The following is an 18,670-nucleotide window of genomic DNA, read 5'->3' as shown; positions in this document are numbered from 1 at the left end:
TTTTTCCCCAACCATGAGCCCATACAGCCTTAATTTGCCACTTCTTGTATTCTCATTTCTTTTTTTTTTCTCCTTTGCTATTTTATTGCAGGCAGCTGTCACTGTGTAAAGTCTAAGGTAAGAGCCAAAGGCTTTTCTTCATTCTGCTGAGAATGCTTGCCTTATTGGAAAAAAAGGACACTCAATGGAGAGCCCTTCAAGTAACCTAAACTTAAAGTAACCCACAAAGCTTACTTCAGTTCTTTGCCAGCAACCAAGGGAGCCAAGAGAAAACCCGGCCTCAGGGCTGGGGATGCAATTAAGATGCAGTAGTAAGGAAGAGCACCGTGACCCAAAGGACTGCATGGCCATGGGCTGAGGGCCACAGCACAGCCAGAAGAGCTGACCATTCAATCCTCGCATCCACACTAGAAATGTAGATCCTACCAGGGTCTCCATTTCACAGCTGAAGCTTGGGCCGTTTGAGGAACCTGCCCAGGAGGTACCCAGATACACAGATACAAACCCAGATCCTGTGGACACAGAGCGTGTGCTCTCAGCCTCCAGTGCCATTTTGTTACTGGACTCTTCCAGATATTCACTCAATCATATTTAGGATCTTAATAAATGACACCGGGGGTGACAAACATTTAACTCTAGAAAACCTACCAGGAGGCAGATCAAGTTAAATCCAGAATAGGTCTGGAGGTAATCCTTAGCCCCTGACCTGCTGACCTTTTACTCACCTTATGTCTATGGACTAATATTAAGATTATACACATCTGTGCCACACTCAAGGCTCCAATTTGGTGGCAAGCCTTCTTGAGATTCTCTATGATTATAAGAACGGATATTACATTGTGCAATACAGGGTCCTCGACAGCCTCCCAGACATCACTCATTCATTCCACAAATAATTATTGAGCCCCTTTAATCTGTCTCCTACTGTTTTGGAGGATACAGCAGTGAACAGGAAATCTAAGATGCCTATGCTCATAAGAACCTACATTCTAGCAGGGAAGGTGTAGATAATAAATGAAAAAATAAGTAAATATGTTAGCATGTTCAACAGAAGTAAGGGCCAAAAAAGAAAATTAAAGCAGGGAAGGGGTATAGGAAGTGCTGGTGGCAGGCTCTGCCATTTTAGATGAAGTGGGTACGGTAGATGATATGTGAGTAAAGACCTTAGTAAATAAATGGGAATTGATGTCTTTGAATACGTTTTCAACTGAAAGCGCCTAACAGGTAAAAAACTTTATATGTTATGGCACATAGAGGTCAGAGGACTGATGTAAACACTTGGTAAAAGTTTAGCAACACACTTTATGATATATATATATATTCATGATATATACATACATATTCATGATATATTAGTTCCCAAGCACTTGGGCTAGTGTTGCCATATAAAATACAGGACACTCAGTTAAATGTGAATTCCAGGTACAAGGTGAATAGTTTTTTTAGCATAAAAATTTTCAAGTACTTCATGGAACATACTTATGCTAAAAAGAAATTTGTTGTTTATATAAAGTTCAAATTTCTGTGGGTATCCTGAATCTTCATTTGCCAAAAATGGCAACTCTAACTTGGGCAAATCAGCACCTCAGCTTCTGCATTGGCAAAATATGAATAAAAACTCTTGCCAGGGCTTCCCTGCTGGTGCAGTGGTTGAGAGTCTGCCTGCTAGTGCAGGGGACACGGGTTCGAGCCCTGGTCTGGGGGGAATCCCACATGCCACGGAGCGGCTGGGCCCGTGGGCCACAACTACTGAGCCTGCGCGTCTAGAGCCTGTGCTCCGCAACAAGAGAGGCCACGATAGTGGGGGGGGCCGCACACCGTGATGAAGGGTGGCCCCCGCTTGTCACAACTAGAGAAAGCCCTCGCACAGAAACGAAGACCCAACACAGCAAAAATAAATTAATTAATTAATAAACTGCTACCCCCAACATCTTCTTTAAAAAAAAAACCAAAAAGACTCTTGCCAAACTGGGGCAAAAAGACTAATTTGTCCTTTCTGGCAGAATAAAATGAAAATATAAGACAGGATTTTAAGAGGATTAAATCAAGAGGTATACATGGTCAGAATTTAGAAATAAAATGCACACTCAGCAAAGCGCTATACTTATTGCACTCTGAAAGACAAATCCCTGAACTTGGACACTTCAGGCTCGACAGGGTAGAGAAGGACAATGACAGGTATCTGGAGTGGCTTCCATTCTGTAACCTTTTCTCTCCTTTGGGCGGGGTCACAAGGTAACTTGTAGGTTGAGTTACAGTTTTAGCACTTTAAAGGATAGATTAGGCCAGGCATAGATTTGTGGAGGCAAAGGAAACTACATATATGTTACTACATATATTTTTCATGTTGTAAGCGGGGAAACTGAGGCCCAGAGGGGTGATAGGACTTGCCCAGGTGAGTGAGAGGAAGAGATGGGTCTAACATCCACGTTTCTTGGATGATGCTCTTGTCGCCAGTGCAGGCCCCAAAGATAATATTTAATCCAGTTTTCCCCCTTTAATTCTGAAAGCAGTGTTCATTTCGGGGAAAGAGAAGCAAGAAGCCCTGAAATGAAGTGCAGGATGAGCCTGGCACTAAGTGATGAGACCGGGGGCGTGACAGATGAGGGCGGGGGCGTGAGGGTAGAGGAGGAACACTTTAGGGAGTTTTGAAAAAATAAAGTGAAAAAGCCTGAACAAGATTGTGTGCAGCAGGTGCTGACCAGTCAGCGAGGTCACAGGGGAGAAGCTCGAGGACAGACCCTGAGCAGTGCCATGCTGATGTGGACAGACATGGAGGTGTGGATGGGGAGGGATCAGTTTCTAAAGAGAAAATGGCTGATGGACTGCGCTGTCTAAAGAAGGGAAGTAGCACTGTCTTACTTTTTTCATTTTAACATTTTATTTTGACCTAATTTCATTTTTATAGAAAAGATGCAAGAATAGTATAAGGAATTCTGTATCTTCCTCAGCAGGTTCTCCAAATATTAGCAATGTATACATTTGCTTTATCCTCTCTCTGTGTCTCTCTCTGTCTTTCTTGTTTTTTTGTGTGTTTTTTCGTTTTGTGGTACGCGGGCCTCTCACTGTTGTGGTCTCTCCCGTTGCGGAGCACAGGCTCCGGACGCACAGGCTCAGCGGCCATGGCTCACGGGCCCAGCTGCTCTGCGGCACGTGGGATCTTCCCGGACCAGGGCACGAACCCGTGTCCCCTGTATCGGCAGGTGGACTCTCAACCACTGCGCCACCAGGGAAGCCCTCTGTCTTTCTTTTGGTACATGTATACTGATATCCATACACACATACAAATACATAAAATTTTTTCTGAACCATTTGAGAGTCAGTTGCACCTGATACTCCTTTATCCCTAAATACTTCAATGTGTGTTTCTTAAAAGCAAGGGCATTCGCCTATATGACGATAGTGCAATGATCAAAGTCAGGAAATTAATGTTACTATAATGCTATTATCCAATGTATAGATTATATTCAGATTTTGCCTATTGTCTCAATGATGTCTTCTACAGAAAAAGAAAATTCTGGATCATACATTGCCTTCAGTTGTCGTGTTCCTTTAATCTCCTTTCACCTGGAACAGGTCCTCAGTCACCCTTTGCATCTGACTTTGAAGCCCACAGGTCAGTCAGTTTGGAAGAGGTCCCTTTGTTTGGTTTATCTGCTGTTTCCTCATAATTAAATCAGGTTATGCATATTTGGCAGGAAATCCACAGAAGTGATGTTGTGCTCTTCTCAGTGCGTCCTATCAGGAGGCACATGCTGTCAATTTGTCTGATTACTGGGGATGCTAACTTTCATCACTTGGTTAAGGTGGTGTCTGCCAGATTTCTTCCACTGACCTTTTGCAATTAATAAGCATCTTATGGAAATTTACTCTAAGACTATGCAAATAGCTTGTTACTCCCTAAGCTTTCACTACCAATTTTAGCATCCATTGAAGATTCCTGCCTGAAACAATGATTATTTTGGTAGCTGCCAAATGGTGATTTTATGCCTTCATCCTTCCTTTTACATTTATTATTTCACATCTTACTGCAAGGAAAAGCTTACTCTGTTTTTTTCTTCCTTCCTCCCCCACTTCCCTTCCTTCCTCTCTCTCTCCCTTCCTTCCTTTCTTCTTTCCTTCATTTCCTCCTTCCATCAATGTGGATTCATGAATTCTTACTGCATTCAATATTCTATTCTTTTATTATCATTATTTATTTTGATACTGAAATTGTCCTCAGCTTGGCACTTGCTTAATTTTAAAGGGTTGGGATTAACAGACTTCAAAATGAGGACTTTGGAAAGGAATGTATAATACTAGAGATTACGTAAAGAAAGGTGAACGCCTCCGAAAGAACAATAGTAACTCTCCCTATTACTACTATTCATGAGTGCTTTTTGTGTGTCAGATGAAATGCCGTGTGCTTTGTATGTGTTCTCTCATTTAACTTTCATGACCTGGTGAGGTAGTCATTATGGCATTTTTATCTTCCATTTAAAGACGAGGAAACAGAGGCTCTGAGAAAATAAGTAAGTTCATCAAGATCTTACCCTCAGTCGTAGCAGGTCTAGTGGAGTCCAGGGCCCCTGCTCTCAACCACCAGGCAACCCTACAAATAGGTGTGGAAACCTTCAGGAAAGGAAAAGGTCTTAGAAGCAAGGCTGCACTGTTACTGAGGGTAGCTGGACATTTGTTCCAGGATCTATAGTCATCTGAACTTTATGCATTTTTACAAATGGGGCATTTGGAAACTGCCTACAAGTCTGTCATTAGTCTAAAAACTTCCCTAACCTGCACTGTGTAAAGTATCCAACCCCGCCTAAAATCCAAGGAGGAAAGAATAAATAAAGTGCTCATTTGTGCCAATGTCAGCTGACACAGTTCGAGAAAGACATGAGTTGGCCAAGTCACCCAGGGAGGCATTCCCATGGGTCAAGACAAGTGAAAGCCAAATTCAGGCAGAGAAGAGAAAACTAAGGGAACAGTAGAGCAAGGATTCTTAAGAAATTAAGTATCTATTCATCTATGGAGATCCCAGGTGAAGACAGTGCTGTGGAGCCCGCCCCCCCCCCCCCAGGCTAACATACTAGATCCTTCTTCCTGCAACAATACCAGAACCTCTATCACCACCACACCACCACTTTTATTATCACATTTCAGATTCTATGCGAATGAGCTTGGGTGAAAGAAATATGGTGCATGCTAGTGAAACTAATTCAAACAACCATCCTGCCCTAGAGGAAAAAGCACAACTGAACCTGAGAATAACACCCTTACCCTCCCAGGAGGAACAAACTAAAAATAAAAGACAACAAGGTGCTTCCTGCCAGTCAGTAAATCCAATAAGAAGATGCCTCAACCTGGCACTGGGCAGTTAACAGTCAGCCCGACTCCCTCCACCGGAGAACGGCCATGTGGTTCTCAGAGCTGACAGCTGCCAAGCAGAACCCCTCAGATTAACCCATAGGTGGTGTTGAACCACTTCCCATTAAGATATTTGCAAAGCAAACAAAAATGATAGCCCCATTCTGAGTGCTGGGAGCCAGCCAGGAGCGAGAGCTGTTCTTGTTGACACAAAGAGCTCTCCAGGGAGGGTCTGGGCCAGAGCGCGGAAGGCCACTCCTGCCTGTGTCTCCAGACCGTGTTGATCTTAGGCCATTAGAATCTTGGTATCAGGGACTGTTTATTATCTAATTTCCCAATCACAGCAGTTGCTAGAGCTCTGTTTCACCAGAGCTCTCTATTCCTCTCTGTCTCCCTGACCTACACCATTCAGATGAAAAGAAAAAACTCAACTCTCCTCCTGTTATGTCTACTCATCAAGGAGACAAGTCTGAGAAGTTACTAAGATGCACACAGAGAGTGTGGCATTACCACTGTCAACAGCTTCTGTGGCAAACACTCATTCAGGTTCCTTCTGAATTTAAAGCGACCGGAGCTAATGGGAAATATGCTGGCATATTTGTGTCCTACAGGTAGGAGCAAACTGCTGTTTAGTTCACAAAATATACTTGGAACTGAAACACTAATATTTTTTCCTTCTAACCCAGAGAAGAAAATGAAATAAAAGTTAAAGAGGCTATGGACATGTGCAAAGTTAATCTTCTTTCAACCTGAAGGATTATAGTCTCAGTTTCTTTAAGTGTTCATAATGAAGTGCTTTCGTACAGAATTCATTTTTTACGCAAATATTGTTTCCTGCAATATTTTCAACGTGAGCAAGTTTTCTTTTCTCAAGTTTCTTTCCTCTCAAAATAGCCTCAAAATGAAAAGGTATTTTTGTCAAAAATTCATTCTGAGCTTAAATAGAGCAAAGGTCTTGATGAAGATACAAGCACAGTAGATACCAGAGATGTGCTGAATTTCTAGAATTTCCTACACTCACAAAAAGAGTAATGTAGGAAGGGAACAAGGGATGGCAAAATGGTCAGAAGAATTTGTCCAATTTTGTCATTACTGGAAATTGTCCTTTAGATTGGAAAGCAGAACTTTAGAGATAGAGGTATTAATTCTATAAGGAGAGAGATGAAGGAAGAGAGAAAAAGAAACAAGGAAAGACAGAAGGAAAGGGAGAGAGCTAAAGAGAGGTTGAGATTACTTTAGAAAAAGCAGAGGCATTAGCATACTAAAAATCGACTTTTTATAAATAAGAGAACTGCTTGACATTTACAGTATAAAGTTAGAAAGCAGTTTTTTAGACTATATCATTCAGTTTTAGATGATGTTTCTCCAAATAAAAGTAAATGTTGCTGGACCCAAGTTCTCCGTAAATGTGCAAGTTTTCCAGAGAGAAAGTGAATCCAACCCTGCAGGTCAACTTCGTAGAGCTCAAGCCATCATTTGCTGATGTCATCATCATTTGCTGATAGCAAACGTGTTTAGGACAGAGTAACATAAGCACAAAAGTCTGTCCACAGGTGATCACGTTAAAGACCTTGGTGGAGTGGTATAGAAACCTCAGCTGTGTATGAGACATGTTGGACATACTGGAAACCCGTTCTGACAGACTGTCCAAATCGTTTCTGGACATGCTCCATCTTTGAGGCACCAGACACCAAATCAGTGCCTTGAAGTAGGGATCTCATGTAGGGGTGGAGGTCGCCAGAGAACCCAAGTCAAACATGCGTCCTAACATCATTTCTGCTTAAGTTCACTATGTGCCGATTCCTGGCAACTGACCTTTAAGTTAAGGAATTAACCATAGACAGCTACCTGCCAATAACTGAGCTTTTAAAGAAAATACATAATTAAACATCTTCCCAAACTTGGGGCAGGCTTATTTTTGACTTAGGAAAGCAGATCCATTACAGAAAAACTACACAGTATTAATAGCATCCCCCCCTTCACTTACTTTGTTAACACTGTTGGAGTTTTGAGAAAGCCAGCTTCCCACCTTATCAAAAATTAATTATTGTGTTCAAGTCAAACCCAAGATAAATAGGAAGCATTTCTTGAGGACAAAGTAATAAAATTTAGTTTTGGACCCAACTGAAATAAAAATGCAAGAGCACATATTCCTTCATCCGTTCATTAATTACTTTTATTTTATGCCTATAACGGCCAAAGATTCTAGATTCTAGATTTGGTGAGTCATACAGAAATATGTGACAGGTAGTTTAAGCCCTGGAGTTTACTATGTTGTGTAGAATATAGTAATAACAGCTAATATTTTTTGTGTACTTACTACATGCGAGATAGTTCTCTAAAATTTTACTATGGCTTATTCTCACAACCGCCGTATCAGGTAAATACCAGTGTTAGAAATATGCTTAACTTGCCCAATGTCATTTAGCTAGTTGGACACAGACCTGGGCCTAGAAGAGAAGAAATTTGGCTCCAGAGTCTACAGCCTAAACTGTTTTCTTTACCTGCATGGAGCCCCAGTACACATAGGGCAGGAATCAGACTCAGATGCTGATGGGGTCAGGCCATGAATTAAGCAGGCCAGTGGGTTGGTGTCAATGGAAAACAGCCTCTCTTCAGTTCTAAGAGACTGCTGCTAGATACACCAACTTTTCAGGAGCCGTCAGAAATCTGAATTGTTATATGAAATATTTCTATTTTTATATGTTGGAAACTAATTGAGAATTTCAAAACTATTGTTCAGGCCAAATTAAATGTCTGCAGACCATATTCTACCCAGTGACTGTGGGTGTGCGTCTCTTGGCTTACAGAATAAAGTCCAAAACATTCATGCAGCTTTTAAGGCTTCCCAAATCCTGGCTCCCATCTACCTTATTCCCTATAGTAGTTCTCCCTGCATCACACCACTTCCACCCCATCCTCAGTCGTTATCCCACCGGACATCTCATCCTCCCCAGAATGCCCCCCACCACGTACATCCTGCCTCGGGGCCAGGGCCCACTCTATTCTGCCACCTGGGCTGCTCTTCTTTTGGCACTAGTCTGCTTCAAGGCCCTGCAGGAGGTGCCACATGGGTGAGACCTTGAAGGATGGTTAAATATCAACAGGTGAAGAAAGAACTGGCAAGGGATTTCTATTTAGAAGGAACAGCATTAACAGATATACAGAAATAGGAAAACAAAAGATGTTGAAAACCACCAAACACCTCCAAATATTTTAAAAGGCCTCTGGCCCTTGGAATCTGGTCCTATAAAGAAAACTCTAATTTCTGACATTCTGGACATCCACGGTCCTTCTAAAAGAGTCCTTTGCATAAGGATCACTGATGATTTAAGGTTTATTCAAACAGTCCAGATAAATATTTATGTATAGCCATAAGCAAATCCACAAGGAAAAATGTAATTCAAAACAGATGTTTCGTTAAAGCTCCTTTCAGCTGGTGATAAGGTTTCCGGCTTCAAAAAGGTTTTGAAAATAAAGTGACCAATTAATATTTTAAACTCTAAGAAGGCTCTAACAATCAAGGAAGCTCTGAAAGTTATCATTTGATGGTGTTGCCAGTGAAACCTGGCCATATTGACAAGGGTGAGTCTTGGGCCCAAAGTCAATCTCAGATTTATCCCTGAGATAAGAGCCAGGAACACAGGAAAATAAAATTCGGCTCTCAGTTTAAAGCTGAGAGTAAGTATTGTTCTAAAGTGTTGGAATCCTCAATGTTTATTTTAGTCCACAGCTCTAGAGCTAAACCAGAGGGGTCTTGACTCTTTATATCAGGATAGCTTTACAGGAACCTTTTAAATACTACTATCGCTACTATTATTCCTACTACTTCTATCACCATGAACAACAACTTGCCATCATCTTTAATTGGGCATTTATTATGTCTAGAACTGTGCTAGTTCCTTTGCATAGATTATATCTAATCTTTTTTTAAGCTCTAATCTCAGATAACTGATTTTTAAAAATTTTTTTCTCATTTTTTAAAAAATTAAATGATATTGGAGTATATCTGCTTTCCAATGTTGTGTTAGTTTCTGCTTAAAGCAAAGTGAATCTGCTATACATATACATATATCCACTCTTTCTTAGATTCCCTTCCCATCTAGGTTACCACAGAGCACTGAGTAGAGCTTCCTGTGCTACACAGTAGGTTCTCATTAGTTACCTATTTCATATATACTAGTGTATATATGTCAATCCCAATCTCCCAATTCATCCCACCCCCACCTTTCCCCCCTTGGTAACCATAAGTTTGTTCTCTACATCTGTGACTTTATTTCTGCTTTGCAAATAAGTTCATCTGTACCATTTTTCTAGATTCCGCATATAAGTGATATTATATGATACTTGTCTTTCTCTGACTTACTTCACTCTGTATGATAATCTCTAGGTCCATCCATGTCACTGCAAATGGCATTATTTTGATCCTTTTCTTGGCTGAGTAATATTCCATTGTGCATATATACCACATCTTCTTCTTCTTCTTTTTTTTTAATACCACATCTTCTTTATCCATTCCTCTGCTGATGGACATTTAGGTTGCTTCCGTGTCCTGGCTATTGTAAATAGTGCTGCAATGAACTTTGGGGTGCATGTGTCTTTTTGAATTATGGTTTTCTCAGGGTATATGCCCAGTAGTGGGATTGCTGGGTCATATGGTAGTTCTGTTTTTAGTTTTTTACGGAACCTCCATACTGTTCTCCATAGTGGCTGTATCAATTTACATTCCCACCAACAGTGTAAGAGGGTTCCCTTTTCTCCACACCTTCTCTAGCATTTACTACTTGTAGATTTTTTGATGATGGCCATTCTGACTGGTGTCAGGTGATACCTCATTGTAGTTTTGATTTGCATTTCTCTAGTAATTAGTGATGTTCAGCATCTTTTCATGTGTTTTTTGGCCATATGTATGCCTTCTTTGGAGAAATGTCTATTTAGATCTTCCACCGATTTTTTGATTGGGTTGTTTGTTTTTTTGGTATTGAGCTGCATGAGCTGCTTGTATATTTTGGAGATTAATCCTTTGTCTGTTGTTTCATTTGCAAATATTTTCTCCCATTCTGAGGGTTGTCTTTTCATTTTGTTTATGGTTTCCCTTGCTGTGCAAAAGCTTTTAAGTTTCATGAGGTCCCATTTGTTTATTTTTATTTTCATTATTCTAGGTGGTGGATCAAAAAATATCACTGTGATTTATGTCAACGAGTGTTCTGCCTATGTTTTCCTCTAAGAGTTTTATAGTGTCTGGCTTTACATTTAGGTCTTTAATCCATTTTGAGTTTATTTTTGTGTATGGTGTTAGGGAGTGCTCTAATTTCATTCTTTTACATGTTGCTGTCCAGTTTTCCCAGCACCGCTTATTGAAGAGACTGTCTTTTTTTTTTTTTTAACATTTTTATTGGAGTATAATTGCTTTACATTGTTGTGTTAGTTTCTGCTGTATAACAAAGTGAATCAGCTATACGTATACTTATATCCCCATATCCCCTCCCTCTTGCATCTCCCTCCCACCCTCCCTATCCCATCCCTCTAGGTGGTCACAAAGCACCGAGCTGATCTCCCTGCGCTATGCGGCTGCTTCCCACTAGCTATTTTACATTTGGTAGTGTATATATGTCAATGCCACTCTCTCACTTCATCCCAGCTTACCCTTCCCCCTCCCCATGTCCTTAAGTCCACTCTCTACGTGTGCAGAAGAGATTGTCTTTTCTCCATTGTATATTCTTGCCTCCTTTGTCACAGATTAGGTGACCACAGGTGTGTGGGTTTATCTCTGAACTTTCTATCCTGTTCCACTGATCTATATTTCTGTTTTTGTGCCAGTACCATACTGTCTTGATTACTGTAGCTTTTTAGTATAGTCTGAAGTCAGGGAGCCTGATTCCTCCAGCTCCATTCTTCTTTCTCAAGGTTACTTTGGCTATTTGGGGTCTTTTGTGTTTCCAAACAGATTAAAAAAATTTTTGTTCTAATTCTGTGAAAAATGCCAGTGGTAATTCGATAGGGATTGCACTGAATCCGTAGATTGCTTTGGGTAGTACAGTCATTTTCACAATATTGATTCCTCCAATCCAAGAACATGGTATACCTCTCCTTCTGTTTGTGTCATCTTTAATTTCTTTCATCAATATCTCATAGTTTTCTGAGTACAGGTCTTTTGCTTCCTTAGGTAGGTTTATTCCTAGATATTTTATTCTTTCTGACGTGATGGTAAATGGGATTGTTTCCTTAATCTCTCTTTCTGATCTTTCATTGTTAGTGTATAGGAATGCAAGAGATTTCTGTGTATTAATTTTGTATCCTGCTACTTTACCAAATTCATTGATGAGCTCCAGTAGTTTTCTGGTAGCATCTTTAGGATTTTCTATGTATGGTATCATGTCATCTGCAAACAGTGACAGTTTTACGTCTTCTTTTCCAATTTGTATTCCTTTTATTTCTTTTTCTTCTCTGATAGCTGCGGCTAGGACTTCCAAAACTATGTTGAAGAAAAGTGGTGACAGTGGACATCCTTGTCTTGTTTCTGATCTTAGAGGAAATGCTTTCAGCTTGTCCCATTGAGTATGATGTTAGCTGTAGGTTTGTCATGTATGGCCTTTATTATGTTGAGGTAGGTTCCCTCTAAGCCCACTTTCTGGAGAGTTTTTTATCATAAATGGGTGTTGAATTCTGTCAAAAGCTTTTTCTGCATCTACTGAGATGATCATACTGTTTTTATTCTTCAATTTGTTAATGTGGTGTATCATATTGATTGATTTGCATATATTGAAGAATCCCTGCATCTCTGGGATAAATCCCACTTCATCAGGGTGTATGATCCTTTTAATGTGTTGTTGGATTCAGTTTGCTACTATTTTGTTCAGGAGTTTTGCATCTATGTTTGTCAGTGATATTGGCCTGTAATTTTCTTTTTTTGTGTGCTATCTTTTTCTGATTTTGGTATCAGGGTGATGGTGGCCTCATAGAATGAGCTTGGGAGTATTCCTCCCTCCGCAATTTTTTGGAAGCGTTTCAGAAGGGTAGGTGTTAGTTCTTCTCTAAATGTTTGATAGAACTCACCTGTGAAGCCATCTGGTTGGTCCTGGACGTTTGTTTGTTGGGAGTTTTTTAATCACACTTTCAATTTCATTACTTGTGATCGGTCTGTTCATATTTTCTATTTCTTCCCGGTTCAGTCTCGGAAGGTTGTACCTTTCTAGGAATTTGTCCATTTCTTCTAGGTTGTCCATTTTATTGGCGTGTAGGCTGCTTGCAGTAGTCTCTTATGAGACTACAAAGGATCTTATGATCCTTTGTATTTCTATGGTGTCCATTGTAACTTTTCCTTTTTCATTTCTAATTTTATTGATTTGAGTCCTCTCCCTTTTTTTCTTGATAAGTCTGGCTAAAGGTTTATCAATTTTGTTTATCTTCTCAAAGAACCAGCTTTTAGTTTCATTGATCTTTGCTATTGTCTTCTTTGCCTCTATTTCATTTATTTTTGCTCTGATCTTTATGATTTCTTTCCTTCTACTAAGTCTGGGTTTTGTTTATTCTTCTTTCTCTAGTTGTTTTAGGTGTAAGGTTAGGTCGTTTATTTGAGATTTTTCTTGTTTCTTGAGGTAAGATTATATCTAATCTTTACAATTGTTCCCTTTTCCAGCCTAGGATACTGCTGTCAGAAAGATGAAGGAACTTGCCCAAGTCTCATAGCTTGTAAACAGTTAAACTAAGATTCAAACCCAGGTCTGTCACCTGATTTTCTACCAGAAGAAGGTAACACATAGCATCATAGGCATCTCATGAAAGAAGGCCACCACCCCTACCTCCTCTTACACCTGCTGCCCTTTCCCCTCTGGTGCCATAGGGGGTCCTCTAATGCTTTAGTGCACTAACTTGGTCACAGGGGTGGGAAATTTGCTGGAGGGCACTAGCCCCCTGAGGGAGTGAAATGAAAGTGGCAGGAAAAATTAGCATGGGAATTGAAGGGTGGGAGAGGAAACCTCCTCCGGATACTGATATGGAAAGAAAGGTTTTGTTTTGTTGAATCTTCTTAGCACTGCCACGTATTTCTACAATGACCCACCACACAGTCTGTCAAGATATGTGGCAATCTGTATTTCACAGCCCACAGGAAAATCTGGCCCACAGTCGGCCCTAACAGGGAGGCTGTTTCTCTGGCTCATCAATTCTGAGGTCAGCCTGACTGGCTCCAAGCCCTGGGGCCGCAAGGATGACACACGGGAGAAATATGTGCTCATTTTCCCCTCTTGCGAGGTGCCAGCTCCCCTTGAGCTGCCTGAGTCACGAAGGTTCCGATCCCTCTGAGTCTGAATCCTCACTGAAGTGGCCCAGGATGAAGCAGCTTCTCTGGGGGTGTGTGAAAGCTGCTGGGTAAAAACATCTGCACCAGTAAGATCAATCTCCTGCCTCCCTCATAGGGGCTTCTTTTTACACAACAACAGGCTAGCTGTGCTAAAGAATGTCAAAGAAAAGCCTTGTGAGAGCTTTGCCATACGCAGGCCAAATTAAATTAGGGGCTAAGGGGCGTAATCCTCACTATTGTACTTATCAGCATTAAAATGGAGGATTACCATCAAGGGAACAAAGGCCCCCCAACATAAAAGACTACTTCCGTTCTGTCATTCACTGTACACAGTTATGGGCTCACACAGGAAGTGGAGCAGAGAAGCACCAGGCCAACCACTGACTTCGACTTGCAACGTGAGGCTTCCTTCTCCCCAGCCAAGTGAGCCCTGCCCCACCATGCACCCATGGGAACACCTTTCCTGTGAGGCCAGTGGCTTTCTCCCAAGACTTGGTGCTGGAATCTTCTCCACCAATCACAGGGTAAGAGTTTGATGCTGATCAGAGTTTACTCCTTAACTGGCTGTGATTTAAGATGGGTACATATATACAATGGGATACTACTCAGCCACGAAAAGGAACGAAATTGGGTCATTTGTAGAGACGTGGATGAACATAGAGACAGTCATACAGAGTGAAGTAAGTCAGAAAGAGAAAAACAAATATTGTATATTGACGCATATATGTGGAATCTAGAAAAACGTACAGATGAACTGGTTTGCAAGGTAGAAATAGAGACACAGATGTAGGGAACAAACGTATGGACACCAAGGGGGGAAAGTGGTGGGCAGGGGGTGGTGGTTGTGGTGGGATGAATTGGGAGATTGGGATTGACATGTATACACTAATATGTATAAAACAGATAACTAATAAGAACCTGCTGTATAAAAAATAAAGGAAAAAAAAAAGTTTTGCTGCGATGACAGTTATAGAGAACACAGAATAGAAAAAGCCCTGGGCTAGGCATTTGGAACCCTAGAGAGGCAGCAGAATGTACTGGTTTTAAGTGTGGGCCCTGGAGTTAGAACACCTGTGTTCAAATCTTTACTCTGTCACTTTACTGACTAGGTGACAATGGCAAGTTCCTTGTACTCTCTAAATGTCAGAAATTATACTGGGTAACATCTTACTGAAAAACCTGAACAAACTTTTTGGCCAATCCAATATAATATGCACTTCTCCCATAGGGTTGTTGTGAGGATTAAAAAGAATCATGCATGTGAAACACTTAGCATAGTGCCCAGGAAGTTGTTAGCAAATACCAAATATTAGTTGTTATTATTGTTGGAGACAGAAGATCCAGATTCAAACCCCAGACCTGCCATTTACCCTCTGTGACACTGGGTGACCCCCGTGCTAGCTGACTGGGGCAGGAGTAGGTAAATCTGATGCCTCCAACCCAGCACTCACCTCTGGTCCAGCATTTGGGAGCTACTTGATTAGCCTTCCCGATGTTCAGTTTACTCATCAAGAACACCACCCAAAAGACCCGTGTGTGAGTTAGGTGAGATAATTGTGGGAAAGACGTGCCATCGCCATAAATGTTGGGTGACCTCAACACGTCCCTGTCGTACCATCCTCACAGTATTTCTTGTCATGTCTGGGTCTTCCTTATAAACTCTTCCTCTGATTTTGCCTTCCCTCCATCATTCCCCAGTACTTATCTGCTTCTATCACTACCCCTTCAGGACTGTTCTGGAAAACTTTGCTGGCTGCTTCTCCAACCCCTTTATTCTTTGAGTACTTTCTCTTGCAGCTGAAAATGCTCACTTTCCCAGCCTCCCTTGCAGCTCCCCTGTGGAGCCACCTCTGCAAATTCTGGCTGATGAGATGGGATGGGAATGTCCTGGGGACTTCTGGGAAAGGTCTCCCTCCTAACAAGAGAGAGATTCCTGAGGAGAGGCCCCTTTACATCCATCTCTTCTTTCCTGATTTGGACAATGCTATGTGAACAAGTGATACTTAGCACACTGCTTCAGCCACCTTGTGCCCCAAAGTGGGGGTATCACTGACGTGCTGAGATAGCAGAGCAAACAGATGGAAGGAGCCTGTGTCCACATCCCTGAGTGGCCAACCCAGCACTGGAACTTCTCTCTTTGGACCTCTTATCCTGAGGGATCCTTGAATCTATTGAGTTCTGTTACTTGCCGCTGAGAGCATCACCATTGGCATGACCCAGTTCTCTTCTCATTATGCTCTGCCTGCCCCCCCCCGCCCCCCAAGATTTCCTTCCTTTCAATCCCTGACTTGATCCATCCACAGGGCATTGAGGTGACTATCAAACACGGCGGGAAAAATGAGCCCCAAGCCCCCTGGGGCAGGGATGTCCTGAAACACTATCTGATGCGTTATTCTGGATCCTGTTGTTGCCACCACCACTTAAAGATTGAGGAGGAAGAACATTTCTTTCATAAAAATCTGAATTCTGAAGAGTGGTCTTGGAAGTCAGCTTGACTAACTTATTGAGACCCACTGCATGTACTGGAAATAGGAAGAATGAAGACTCAGCCCTCACCCTTGAGAAGCTGACCTAGCACATGGTCAACCACAACACCAGGCAAAAACAGGAAGAGCCACAGAGAGTGATACACCAAAGTGTGATCTGAGGACACAGTCTGTGAACGTTACCACTCACAATGCCGTAAGGGCTAGTACCAGAATGCAAATCAATTCAATTCATTACCAAGTATCTTGTTTCATTTGGCTGAGATTACGTGTGTGTGTGTGTGTGTGTGTGTGTGTGTGTGTGTGTGTTTGGGGGGGGGGTTGGTGACAAAACTTTCTTGATGAAGAAAGCAGTGGATTGATTTACATTTGGACACAGCTCATTATTCTGTTGTGAACCAGCATGTTGGGTAGTACTGTCATAAATGAACTGTGACGGTTCAAGGAGTGTTAGAGAGAATTAAGGTCTCTGTGGAAGAAAGGGATATGATGATGTATCTTGATGAAATAGGTAAGAACTGAACAGAAAGGAGTGGGAAGAGAGAACAGAAGTAGGTACACTGGTAGGAACAATATGAAGTCTGACTCCAGGTAGCCAGAGGGTGCATATAGGGTTATACAGGAGGTAAGTCTGGAGGACAAATTGGAGCGAGACAGGGAGGGGCTTGCAATAGCAGACTGAGGAGTCTGAACCTCTTTTGGTCTAAAATGGGAAGCCATTAATGTTCTTTCAAAAGTCAGAGTAGCTTTAGGACAATTGATCAGGTGTCAGAAATGAGAGCTGGTCTGGAAAGAGGAGCGAGTGGAGAGAGAGACAGAGATAGACGTAGGCCTGGGCCAGGGAAGGATGATAAGAAAGTGACTGGAATGGGGTTAAGTGAGAGGTAGGGATCAAAAATGAGCACCAGGTTTGAAGACCAGGTCACAAGAGAACACTGACAGAAGTGGCAAGGTCAGGTGAGCCGGAGGCGGTGCTTGGTGGACTTTTCTATTGAGGCTCTGGTATGTGGATCAGGAGTCCATGGGCAACAGGAGGTGGGTGTAGGAGTGTGGAGCTCAGAACAGAGATCTGATAATCACACTCACTCATCTGAGAGTTGGCACCAGAATACACTAGTGAGAGAGGATATCACCCAGGGGAGAAGTAGAGAAAGAAGACAGTCAAGGATTTAGAGAACTGTATACATTTCAAGGTGGGTGGAAGAGAAGAAGGATAAAGATGGAGTACATCTTGGAGAAAGAAGGTGAGGACCGCGGTGCTGTAGAAACCCACGGAAGAGTCTGGTCCAAGGAAAGCACAGCACATGGCACTGAGAGCTGTAGAGAGTGATGAATATGAGGCTCCTGTGACTGGGAGCTGAGCTTCCCAAGGATTGTTTGAGGGATGTGGTGAGGGCACAGATCATATTTCAGGTTTAGGGAGGGAGGGGTTGGTGAGGGAATGAGGCAACGTCTGAGGAAGTCTGATGGTCAAATAAGAAGAAGGAGCGACAGGGCCAAGGGCAGGCTTTTTGTTAGAATGGGGAGAGGAATCAGCAAAAGGGGAAGAGGCAGCAGAAAGAGAAGATGTGGCAGGAGGGGCTAGGCTACCTGATGAGGGCAGGGCCTGGAGGGCAGGGACACCACAGAGGGGTGAGCCAGGGAGGGAACCTAAGGTCTTTTGAGATGGGAGCAAAGGAAGAAAGGACAGCTGAACAGAAGCAGCGATTCTAAGGTGGAAGGAAGGGAAGTGGATGTTGCTCACAGCACTGTCCTGATATTCTGAGTAAAGCCTGTCATCAGCTGAGGTTGACGGCAGTCAGGCTGGGGCTGGAGCCATTTCCCAAACTGGTTCACTGACGTGCCCAAGATCAAAGAACTGGAAAATGCTAGCTTTAGGACCAGAACCCAAGTTCTGCAAAGTTCAGTGGTCTTTCTGCTGCAATGGAAATTCTAAACTTTGTTATTCTAATATGAGATGTTAGGTCTATACTATTTCATCAAGTACCCTTAAATAAGCTATTCTGACTATTTAGGAAAGGACAATCTGCCCTCCATATGCATGGGTTTCGCGCACATCCAAGGTTGGTTGAATTTGCGGTTGGGAAACCCACGGATATGGAGGGCAGACTCTACCGTGACATTTTATATATAAGGGACTTGAGCATCTGCAAGTTTTGGTGTCCATGGGGGCTCCTGGAACCAATGCCCGCGGCTACCGAGAGACAACTTCAGTCTACTTTGAAAGCAGCTCGAGCAGTTTGAGACCACTAGTGAAGGACTGAGAATTTAATTTGTCAAGTTTCAAAAATATTAATAAGATGTCTCAAAAAATTAAGAATTATTTTTAAAAGTTACAAATCAAGGCCACCTCTTTTTCCAGGTGAAAATATGCGAAGAACTTTCTAATGGCCTGCTTATTTCTCCAAAATCTTGGAGTAAACTTGTAATAAAAATGATACACCCTTTTTGCATTAGCTTAAGCCCACAGTTTTGTTTAACCTCAGGCCTACTGCCTTTTTAGGCTAGACAATTCTTTGCTGTGGAGGCCTGTCCT

General features: G+C 42.1%; 1 protein-coding gene across 1 annotated transcript in view; it reads right to left on the bottom strand.

Annotated features, from left to right (window-relative positions):
- Nucleotides 1-18,670, bottom strand: part of MYO3B (myosin IIIB) — a 407,127-nt gene that overhangs the window by 89,096 nt on the left and 299,361 nt on the right. The window lies entirely within an intron of this gene.

Source organism: Orcinus orca, chromosome 7 (assembly GCF_937001465.1).
Source record: "Orcinus orca chromosome 7, mOrcOrc1.1, whole genome shotgun sequence".
In the NCBI taxonomy this organism is placed as follows: Eukaryota; Metazoa; Chordata; class Mammalia; order Artiodactyla; family Delphinidae; genus Orcinus; species Orcinus orca.
This window is presented reverse-complemented; position numbering and strand designations above follow the sequence as displayed.